The 11,444-nt window shown below is 36.9% G+C and overlaps 1 pseudogene; it reads left to right on the top strand.

Moving 5' to 3' along the window:
• Positions 8,794 to 11,000, top strand: LOC109844418 (annotated as a pseudogene).

Below are 11,444 nucleotides of genomic sequence, written 5' to 3'. Positions count from 1 at the left end.
GGTTGCATTACCCCAAGCATTCATTCATTCTATGGCTTGCATCCCTTTTTAGACTGCTCACACAAGATAGATTGTGTAATATGAGGATGCTAAGCTCAAATCAGTGCATTTTATGCTCAACTGATCATCAAGCTGAAACATGTCAACACATCTTCTTTGAATGCAAGTATTCTGCTTGTGTCTGAAACAAAGTTATGGAATGGATGAGATTCAATTGGAGATCATGTTCTTGGAATCAGATTTTGAACTGGTATAACAGGAACTTGCGGGGGAGAAGCTACAAAAAGAAATTAAAAAGAGTTGCTCTGTTTGTATCAGTGTACGTATCTGATATGGCAAGAGATGAATTATAGAACTTTCCAGCAAAGAGCAGCTCGTAGCCCAGATCACATCTTCCGTGCTATTAAAATCAGTGTATATACAAAGATTTTGAATGATAAAATACCACAGCATATGATACTGTACATAGAAAATTTGTCATAGTGAAGACTAGATTTTAAAATCAGTCCGTTGATTTTAATTTTGATGTACACAAACTTCTCATATTTGTTGATGAATAAAAAAATTTCGTTAACAAAAAAACACCCTTATTCAATCAATCCTCACGAAAACTCCGTACTTATAGGATAATTTAATCACCACCATGGGAAGAATCCTCATAAAAACACTATAAAAATGTGGTGTGAATGGGATTTTCCAATTAAAAAAAAAACAGGTTTTCTCAAATACTTGCGCGCCTCTCGCATTGGCTAAAAGGTGCTGCTAACTTTCAAATTAAATTCTAGAGAGCATTGGACACGTATGCGTGCGCTGTCTAAGATTGTGCTATTTTGACCTGACAATAGTGCACTAGCCCCTAGAGCAACGTCGTCTATCATGCGATAAACACCTGAGGCCTTCTGCGGATTCATGACTTTTTCACTCATTCTTAATTTGTTACTTGTAGTTGCATGATAAGACACTTCTAAATCTGATTGCTTCTACGCTATCTACCTATATCCTCAACTTTATCCTATGTATTATATATTATTTATTTCCATGAAGCATCTCCTCACAGTGGTAGGACTTGGGAGTCTTGAAGAAAAGTGAGATGAAAAGGGCCACGATTCTAGGCAGAAAAAAAATGTCTAATAGCGTCAGCTTTATCTAAACGTACCACTTCGGTTCTTTTGGTGCACCATAAATACATTAAAACAAGATTAATTACCCCCAAGGACGGACGAGATTACTCCTAAGGACGGATTTAGGTTCGTAGCTTAGTATTATAATGTTTATTATAATCATAATATTTACAGCTCCCCCACAAAAAAAATTAAAATAAAAATTAAAATAAAGCATCCTGATCCATCTAATATAAAAACACTAAATAAGTTAGTAACAAATTGAATCCGCTCATTTCAAATGTACCAAGAGCATTCGTATTAAATACTATAGTTTTATAATGTTATATTATTATTTTTAGATAAATACATATTCATTTTCCGTCCCCGTAAGAAAATTTTTCTTGATCCGCCACTTTTTAGCCCGGACCTCTACACAATTAAAAAGAAGGTTAAAGGAATTATTTCCTGTGGGTTTCACACTCATGTGACTCATTATCGCCACAACCTCAGTCTACATCATGATCTCATTCAGATGGAAACGTGATTGATGAATTTTGGGCCCATGTAGGCCGGGTATGAACGAATTTTTGTAGCATCTAGGACTTTAGGAGATTGGAGAGTGACATGAATAGCTGTAACTCTATTTGTTAGTAGAGGAGCTCTTAAAGTTGAAGTCAGCACTACTGTTTAAGTTAATGCAGGGACAAGTTTTTTCATTTTGTTTCTTCTTCATTACTCTCTCTAGGAAAGGTGAGCCACGTTATTATATAGCACAGTTAAAACTAATAGGACTCTACGTTCGGCTCATTGGATGCAATGATAATCCCTAGAGTGTCCTATATATGTAGAAAATCATATAAATTAAGGTGATAGGTAGTGGCAATTCTCAATTTCAAATTGTTAGAATATAAAATTATAACAATTAATTGTCCTCATCGTAATCTTTTTTTTGAACCGGAGGAACAGGGTGAGGTGCCCTGTTCATTTAAAAATATAGAAAAAGTTCCAAAGAGGAATATACATCAGCTCTAGATGGAGAAAACGCAGTGGGAGTAGTGAGTAAGGAGCGGACCATTGTCGTCACCTACCACACTAGACCGACTACATTCCTGCAGCTAGAGAAAAAAAAACCAAAAGGTAATATAACAGTACAAGGAGAGGATTGTATCAGGTTAAAGACTACTACTGAAACTGTTACTATGCTAGACGCAGCTAGCAACTCAGCCAAAAAGGAGCATCTTCACATAATGTTACTACTTCCTGCAGAGAAGAGAGTCGCAGGTGCTTAGTTGCTTGAGAAATTGTCCCCTGCATCATCACAGGCGTTCTTTTTGGCTAACTCCTGGAAGCCGAGATTGAAGGATGCCCTACGAAGCCTCCTCGCCATCCTGTCATCTTCTGTACCTGACCAGAATATAGAAAATCTCGCAATATTAGAAGCAGTGAGAAGCGGGATGGGCTGAATATCCTTGAAAATTAGAGAACTTCTACTGAAGTATCAAATCCACCAACAAACACATGGCAACAATATCTTCCATATAGCTTTTGTATCTGAGCAAAAATTTGGAACTTTGTGAAGAAGAAACAACTCTTCCGTGGTCGTAGGCTAGATGTTAGATGAAGAGAGGGGGAGAAGGGAGTTCCATACAGTGCGAGCAAAGGAGCAATGGATAAATAAGTGATCATAGGTTTCTGTTTCCCGATGACAGAATGGGCAACTAGGGTCACCGTTCCATCCTTTTTTGATCAAAATATCCCTTGTGTTCAGCTTCTTTTTGGATATAATCCAAAGATGGACTTTTACCTTTAAAGGAATGTTGGATTTCCAAATCGTGTTGAAGAACTGGGATTTTATACCCCTTTGTCCTCATCATAATTTTAAAGTTACAGTTTACGTACATGGATTTTAAGTTATAGTATGGGAACAATCCAAGTTTCAAATCTTACAGACCATGAAGTTGATACGTATTTAAAAAAAATTGTTGATGGAGTCATTTCGACCCATAAAAAGGACATTCAAACCGTGGGACCATATTTGTTCATGTCAAAAAGTTAATTATATGAGTGAGAGGATATTTAATTAGAGGAGTGTATGGTCCCTTAATCTTCTCATATAACTGATTAATTTGAAGGAAGCAGATCAACACGTACACGTTAGAGGGCCAAAGGAGATTTCCTCCGCTGTGCCCTCTGATGTTCAAGTCAGTGATAAGTAAAGACCGTTAGGATGCAAAATGTAGTTTAGGATTTTTTTTTTCCAGCGTACCTTGATGTAGTGGAGTTAAGCGCTATTTATAGAGAATTCATGGGGGCATATTGATAATTCGATCCGGCTATTGGAGTTGGCGATTAGACTCCGCTTTACAAGGTTAATTAGTCTATAGAATTATTACTCTTAATCCTCATCATAACTTTAGAATTTTAGTGTAGTGACAAAGACTTTATTAAGACAAATGACTATACACTCGTATATATAATTAGTAAAATTTAAAATCAGTACAATTGTACAAACACTTAAAATATTTAGGACTGTTTGGTTGCATGTATTTTCAATGAAGACTTTTGAAAGTTGTCAAATTATTGCTAGGATTTAGTCTTGTATCCAGCTAATTAATCCTATTTGTACTTTAATGTAGAACACATGGACGACGAGGTTATAAAGTAAAAAAAAACCAAACGGGTTTGAGTCGTTGACTTATAAGCTACGAAGAAAAGACCAATATTCTTCTAACCTGCAAGGAGTTCTAATACATATAATATACATGTTTCTCGAATAGATGGATGAGGCAGATGACAAAAATTCAATAAATATTCCTTGAGAGATTCATAAATCAAGTCATAAAGGTAAAAAATGTAAAATTGTGTTACTTCTAACTTAAAAGCAAAACCTTAAAATTACTATCATGATGCAGTGGGCGCTATCATTGCTACACTATGTTTCAGAATATTAAAATTATTGTTCATAACACAATAAATTTTTAGCCTTAGCCATACTATTTGAGCTGCAATGATTATTTCTCATAAACACTATTCATGCTACAAATATACTTTTACATCATTTATCCACTGTCAAGATGAAGATGAAGTGACCTTTTAACCTTGAAATATTGCCTCATACTATATATATATATATATAATTATAATATGAATAGTATATATATATATATATACTATATATAATTCTTGAAATGACGAATTTAATATTTATTAGACATTTCATAAATATAAATCTTTTCTGGCTCTGGTATAGAAGATTGATAAAACTTGCTAATTGATGTATTATTATGTTAATTGGTTTGGGAATTCACTCTATAAATAGTAATAAAAAGTTATCGCTAAATTTTTTATAAATAGTTATATATAAAGAAAACATATTATCAATTTAGCGACAGATATAACTCAACTCACCGCAATGCTAATTGGTTTGGAAATTCACACTATAAATAGTAATAAAAATTTATCGCTAAAGTTTTTATAAATAGTTATATATAAAGAAAACATATTATCAATTTAGGGACGGATATAACTCAACTCACCGCAATTAATGCGCGGGCTTAGTACTATATATAGTTTGATTAAATATGAACTCAAGGCAGTGATTAGATATGAACCACGTCAACCTTGAGTCCACATATAATATATATGTTCCCATATTCTCTCAAAATAGTCACTGCAGCGACTGATAACGATCAATCAATACAAACTGTTGCAACTTATTCTTTTTGTAGTTGAAACTGTGCAAACTCCAAACTGTACATATCCTACAACTTACTGTAGCTCAACTGACACCTTGGGCTAATATTAGCTGGCTTCTTGAATAGCAATAAGGAAGATCTAGTACGTAATTGGATGGATATAGATAGGAGTAGGACGTTAATTTTGTTGCATGCATCCATGGCTTAATTAACTAAGATGCATGACGAAAGAGCATTCATTTTCATCCAGCCTGTATTTGTAATCACTAGTATGTCATAGGTGCATTACACGTGATGCATGATATAGCTAGTTACAGAATAACACATATTGTTAAATTAGTTTTTAATGTTAAATTTATAATTTAAACAATAAGTTTTAAGCTTTACGGATTCATTCTATTAATATAATATCAGCATAAGTTTTCTACAAAGTGACTCCTTAAGGTCCAAGCTCTGCAGAGTGGTTTGCTTTAAATTATAAATTTAAGGATATTTTAACGTTATCTAATTTTTTATATTGCTAAATTGAGTACACATCATTTTCATTTAACCCTTAATATCTTGTCATTAAACTTTCTTATTGACTCTTCATCTCTTTAAATAATTTGATTATCCATCCTCCTCCTATATATATTTTTTTTCCTATTACACTAGCACACTATACATAATTTGTACAACATTAGGCACAGTTCTATAGTATAACTATAAGTATTACTATAAGCAAATTCTCTATTCTTCTAATTAAATAAAGAACATGAAGAAATTATTGATCAAACATTTCTCATACTTAACTTAGTCAAGACGAAAATTATGTCTTTCTACATGCATAATGAGGCATTTGCATAATATAATATTGGTTGGTTGCTCTAAACCATTATCCTTCATCATATTATTGCATACCATATTTTCTTATGCAAAACAAAATTAAGAATATATAAGTGCTTAACCCAAAATACAATTTCATGGGAACCCAAAGGTCAGTGGCGTAGCCAGGAATTTTTCTTGCCCTGGGCGAGTTGGCGGCGACGAGGATTTGGTCGGGGCGGTCGTCGGAGAGCTTGGGATTGGCGTCGAGGTTCGAGCGGTCGATGGCTTGCTCTGGGAGGCGAGGAGGGCGTCGACAACGGCGAGGATTTGGTCGGGGCAGTCGTCGAAGTCTCGGAGAGCTTGGTATCGACGTCGAGGCTCGATCGGTCGAGCCGTCGAGGGCTAAAGGCTTGCTCGGCGAAGAGAGGGCTCAGAGCAGAGGCGTGGCTGACAATTTGGAGGCCCGGTTCTATGCAAGATGGGCAGAGGAGTTGAGGCGGAGGGGAGGAGGACAAGGAGGCGATGGACGGTGAATGGGGAAGGTGGCGGAGAAAAGGGAGGAGGAGGCTTGGAGGGCGGTTGCTGTCGGCGGGGACGAGAGCTAGAGGTGGTTGCGGGTCTGGATCTAAGAAGTGGAGCGGGGGAGGAGGACTGGAGGAGGAAGGCGAGGCGGCGATGCTGGCGGCGGGATGAGGATGTGGTGACGAGTGGAGAGGAGACATATCAACAAACAGATAGCGGTCGCTAGTAAAATCACCCACTAAACAACTTTTCAAGAAATAACAAAAAACAGAAGGAAGGAGGCTTCACTTACTCAAACATCCCAATCTTCAACCAAAGCATCGATACAGTTATTTGTTAAAAAAAATTAGGGGGAGCAGAGATTGGTACTAATAACTACTAATAAGACCATTAAGCATTAAGCTCTAAAATTCCACAAAAAGTAAAAAAAAAAGAGAATCTCGATCACATACATACCAGCAATTTCTTAACGAGCCCTAGATTCCCAGCGTGGGAAGCGAGGAACAGAGCGGAGACCTCAGTCCTGTACTCCTCGTACTCAACCATGACCTCATCGGAGACCTCCTCTCCGATCACGACCTCGGCCTTCCTCCCCTTGAAGCAGACGGCTCCGGCGAAGTTCACGTCGACGGCGGGATCGACGAGGCACTCCGTTGCCGCCTTGAGATCGCTCCTGTGGGTCGCATCGACGAGCCGCTGGGAGACCTCGGACGAACTCGTAGACTGGGGGTATTAAAAAAAAATCATTTTCTTGCCCTGGGCAGCTGCCCAGGGCAAGGCCTTAATAGCTACGCCCCTGCCAAAGGTCCTTACAACGACTCGCGAACGTTCCGCAAGTGAAGGACCGATAATTAACATGATAATTAGTGCTTAACCAAAAACATAATTTCAAGGGAACCTAATAGTGATCATTAAAACCACATAAACTTTAGTACTTATAGTTATTGAGAATCATTAAAATTGAGAGGGTATAAAAGGAAATCAAAAGTTTTAATATAGCAATCCTCTTTTATAGTAGTATAGATATAGATATAGATATAGATGGTATGGAGAACTGACTTATACCTAGTGAGAGAAAAATATTTCATTGGGTTAATTGGGAAAAAGACCCTGTAATTTCATCCAATTACAAAGAGACCCTCATTAACTTTTACTAGGGCGGATAGACCCGTACTATTTGTCCAAGTGCTGTTAGACCCACTAGCTGAACGTTTTCAAAGAGTAAAAAATAGCAATCGGGTCTACTCTCACCAATAGTACTATGAGAGAGCTAGCTATCATCTCTTTAAAACTTTTTTTGACCCTTTTACGAGAAAAATTTAACTTGAGGAGCCTATCTGTACAATTAGAATTATTAAGGGGTTTATTAGCAATTAAGTGATACTAAGGAGGTCTGTCTGCAATAAACCCTATTTTATTTATAGATAAGCAAATAAGAGTCAAGCAAAGGCTACTGTTAATAGTATCTAACATGCGGATACTATCGACCCAATTTTTCAAATTCAGAACCTAAAAATGAAAATCCAAACAGATAGATGTAATCTATTACACATGAATTACCTAGAAGTAATATTTTAAAAGATTTCAATATCTCATTGACCCATGTTTCAGATTTTTCATAAAGATTTAAAAAGATTTCTATAGTATCTTATTTGCAATAAACCCAAAAGTTGGAATCAATGTTTCAGAATTTTCATAAAGTTGCTTAGTATTTTCCCCTTGATATATGATTCAAAACATATTAAAATCTTTTGAAATTTTATTTCTACGTAGTTCGTGATAGTAAATCACATCCACCTATTTAGATTTTTATTTTTAGATTCCTAATTTAAAATTTAAGCTAATAGTATCTGCTTGTTAAATACTACTACACGCCGTATCTGGTTTCCTACGCTCCTATTGAACCAATTTCTTTAAATCTTATTGAGCCTTTGTATAACGGAATAACTAGCAGAGGGACCTATTTGAAATAAAAAATAATAACATTTGAGGAACTAATTTGCAATTACGGTTGATTTGAGGGGTCTAATTCAATATACTAAACAATTTGTTTGCCGATTCTTGATCCGCGTATGGCGCCTCAAGAAGCGTTCCATTCCTTGGATCTTAGGTTGCATTTTGTTGGGGAATAAGATATCTGTTGTGATTCTAAATTTATATAAACAATTTTAGTCACCATATTGTAATTCCAACATTGTCCTTGACAATTCGATCGAAAGTAACCGATCATTATTATCTTTTTTCCTTAAAGGAAATTAAAATTAAAATTTCTGTATTGATCAAATAGTAAGTCGGTCCTTGACACAGATAGGTATGAGGAAAGAGCAAACTTTTACGTTGAGAACTTTGGTGGTCGGTCGTCGTGATCATCTACATTGTAACGCAGTTCTTTCTGAACATTTTAAAACAATTATGTTATTTTTTTCGGTACATATGCGTTTTTATTTCAACAAAACAATCATATAATTTTTTTTTTGGGTACGTATGCATTTTTAGTGCAACGAAATAATGTAATTCTAAAATGCATACATACATACATATAAAGGGTAACATTTGCTAGATTACAGAGAACAAAGAGAAAAAAAAATTATAAGAAACAGTCCCTTGTTATAACTGTAATCTCGCACAAGTTGCTGTGAAGTGCATGCTAGTGGGGGGTGGAAATAAACTATTAATGATGGATAGATTCTGCATATGTTTTTCTCTATGTTCACTTTACATCACACACATTTTTCCCATTTAATAAAAATGAATCAAACGAAACCTGAATATAACGTGCAAGATCTTCACTAATTACATATGATTGTCTGTGCTTCTGATCACAGGAAACTTCTCTACGTACGTAATCGAGCCATGGCGGATCAGGCCGCTGCGCCGAGCGCAGTCCGTAAGTTTTCAGGCCAGCTCCATCCTCACAACCAAAGCAGAAACACGTCGACCCCGCCCTCTCCCGTGGTAGTATTCGCTAATGCTCCTTCCCATGGCGGATCAGGCCGCTGCGCCGAGCGCAGTCCGTAAGTTTTCAGGCCAGCTCCATCCTCACAACCAAAGCAGAAACACGTCGACCCCGCCCTCTCCCGTGGTAGTATTCGCTAATGCTCCTTCAGAAAAAGGATTCAAGAACTTCGTCGCCGATTTCTTCATGGGCGGGGTTTCTGCTGCGGTGTCCAAGACCGCTGCTGCTCCTAATATCGAGCGTGTGAAGTTTGCTGATACAGAGCCAGGATGAGATGATTAAGGCTGGGAGGTTGTCGGAGCCTTATAAGGGGATCGGAGATTGCTTTGCTCGAACGATGAAGGATGAGGGGGTCGGTTCTCTCTGGAGAGGGAACACTGCCAATGTTATCAATCAGATATTTTCCTACTCAGGTCTGCGTTTCTTGCTCTTGGTGGTTGTTCTATTGAAATGATTGTTATTGTATGGGTTTTTTTTTTTTTTCTAGAGGAAAAATTGGTGCTCTAGCTCTAAAATTAAGACACTATGCTACTTATAATCTATGGTTAATTTGCAGATGAACCTCTTGTACTACGGGGATGTAGCGTACGCATCACCCCTGACCAATTTTATCAGCACATGCACCTTCTGTTTTTTGTTATTTTCTAGCGTTATTGATGATGCAACCCTGACCAATTCCATTGCTGCAGATAGAACCCCCGAGTGAAATTTTTTTGACCCTTTTCAGGGAGTCTATCCGTGGCAATGGATTTTCACTCGAGGGGTCTGTCTGCAACAATAGATTTTCACTCAAGGCGTCATATTCATTTTCATCTTTACTTCGATGTCCACTAGTTATCTTCCGTAGCTTTACACACACACTTATGTAGTTTTTTTTTTTGTAGTTAGGATTAGTGACGGCCTACCAGACAAAGTATACAATTCTGATATCACATAAAGTAGAGAGGACTCATTTTTCTTTATTTCAGAATTTACTTCTCGTAGCAAGATATTTGATCTCCATTTAGTTACAAGCATATAGCCAAATTTATGTCACTGAAAAATTTCCTTTTCAGGCATTAAACTTTGCATTCAAGGACTATTTCAAGAGACTGTTTCAACTTCAAGAAGGACACAGATGGCTACTGGAAATGGTTTGGTGGTAACTTAGCTTCAGGAGGAGCAGCTGGTGCTTCTTCACTAACCTTTGTGTACGTACTCCCTAGATTATGCGCGTACTCGCTTAGCTAATGATGAATTTTGTTTTTCTCTTTGAAGCCAGTGCTCCTTACTGGAAAAATGCAGGTATGGCTGAATCCTATCAATGTGAATTTTGTTTTCTTTTACACGTACCTTCTACATGTACCTCTTCATAGATGCAAATTTGCGTATGTACCCTCCAAATCCACGGAAGTTTTTCTGAAAAAAAATTTACACTATCTGCAACTCCTAGTATATATACTATCTTCCATATTTATGGCAAAGTCATGCATTTTTTTTTTTGTCTGCTAATTTCAGGATAGCTTTATTGCGAGTTTTGCCCTCGGTTGGGTGATAACCAACGGTGCAGGACTGGCATCCTACCCTATCGACACCGTCAGAAGAAGGATGATGATGACCTCCGGAGAAGCCGTGAAGTACAAGAGCTCAATGGACGCTTTCAATCAAATTTTAAAGAACGAGGGAGCGAAATCTCTGTTCAAGGGCGCCGGTGCAAATATCCTACGTGCTGTTGCAGGTGCTGGTGTTCTTGCTGGGTATGACAAGCTGCAGATGATTGTTTTTGGCAAGAAGTATGGCTCTGGCGGCGCTTGAATTTTAATTTGTAGGCGTTGGTTGAAGAGAATTTTTCGTCGGGAGAACTAGTTTGAGGCTTTAATAATTTTTTTTTGTCAAATTTTGTTTGGAGTTTCGGTATGTTTTGGTTTTTATGGGACTACTCGGTCGAGTTTTATACCTTTGTTGAGTTTAGTTTTTATTGAAATGAAATTATCAGGAACGTTTTTTGTTGTTCTGTGTCTTTGAATGGTGTTTTTATTCTTGGCGTTTGGCCTGAAAGAATACAGGTAATCTGTAGAAATGCAATTATGAACTTACAACCTCTTTTTAGGCTACAAATTATTTTCAGTTAGGGGCATTACTTTTAGAAAATACAGACAAGTGAGATGCTTACTTTTGTGGTAAAGTCTTATGATTATGCTTTAGTTGTTGCTAATATGCCTTACAAAGAATTTTGTGGAGCCTTGTACAACAACATTTGAAATTATTTGTTTCATGATGAGATTGAAACCATATATGGATGTATAATCTTCTGTTTTGGATGAGGCTTGAAATGTTCTTAAGATTGTGAAAAATAGAAAATCCTGAAAAAAAATGGAAGGT

Source organism: Asparagus officinalis, chromosome 1 (assembly GCF_001876935.1).
Source record: "Asparagus officinalis chromosome 1, Aspof.V1, whole genome shotgun sequence".
NCBI classification, from domain to species: Eukaryota; Viridiplantae; Streptophyta; class Magnoliopsida; order Asparagales; family Asparagaceae; genus Asparagus; species Asparagus officinalis.
Note: the sequence above shows the minus strand (reverse complement) of the source record. Positions and strands in the feature narration are given on the sequence as shown.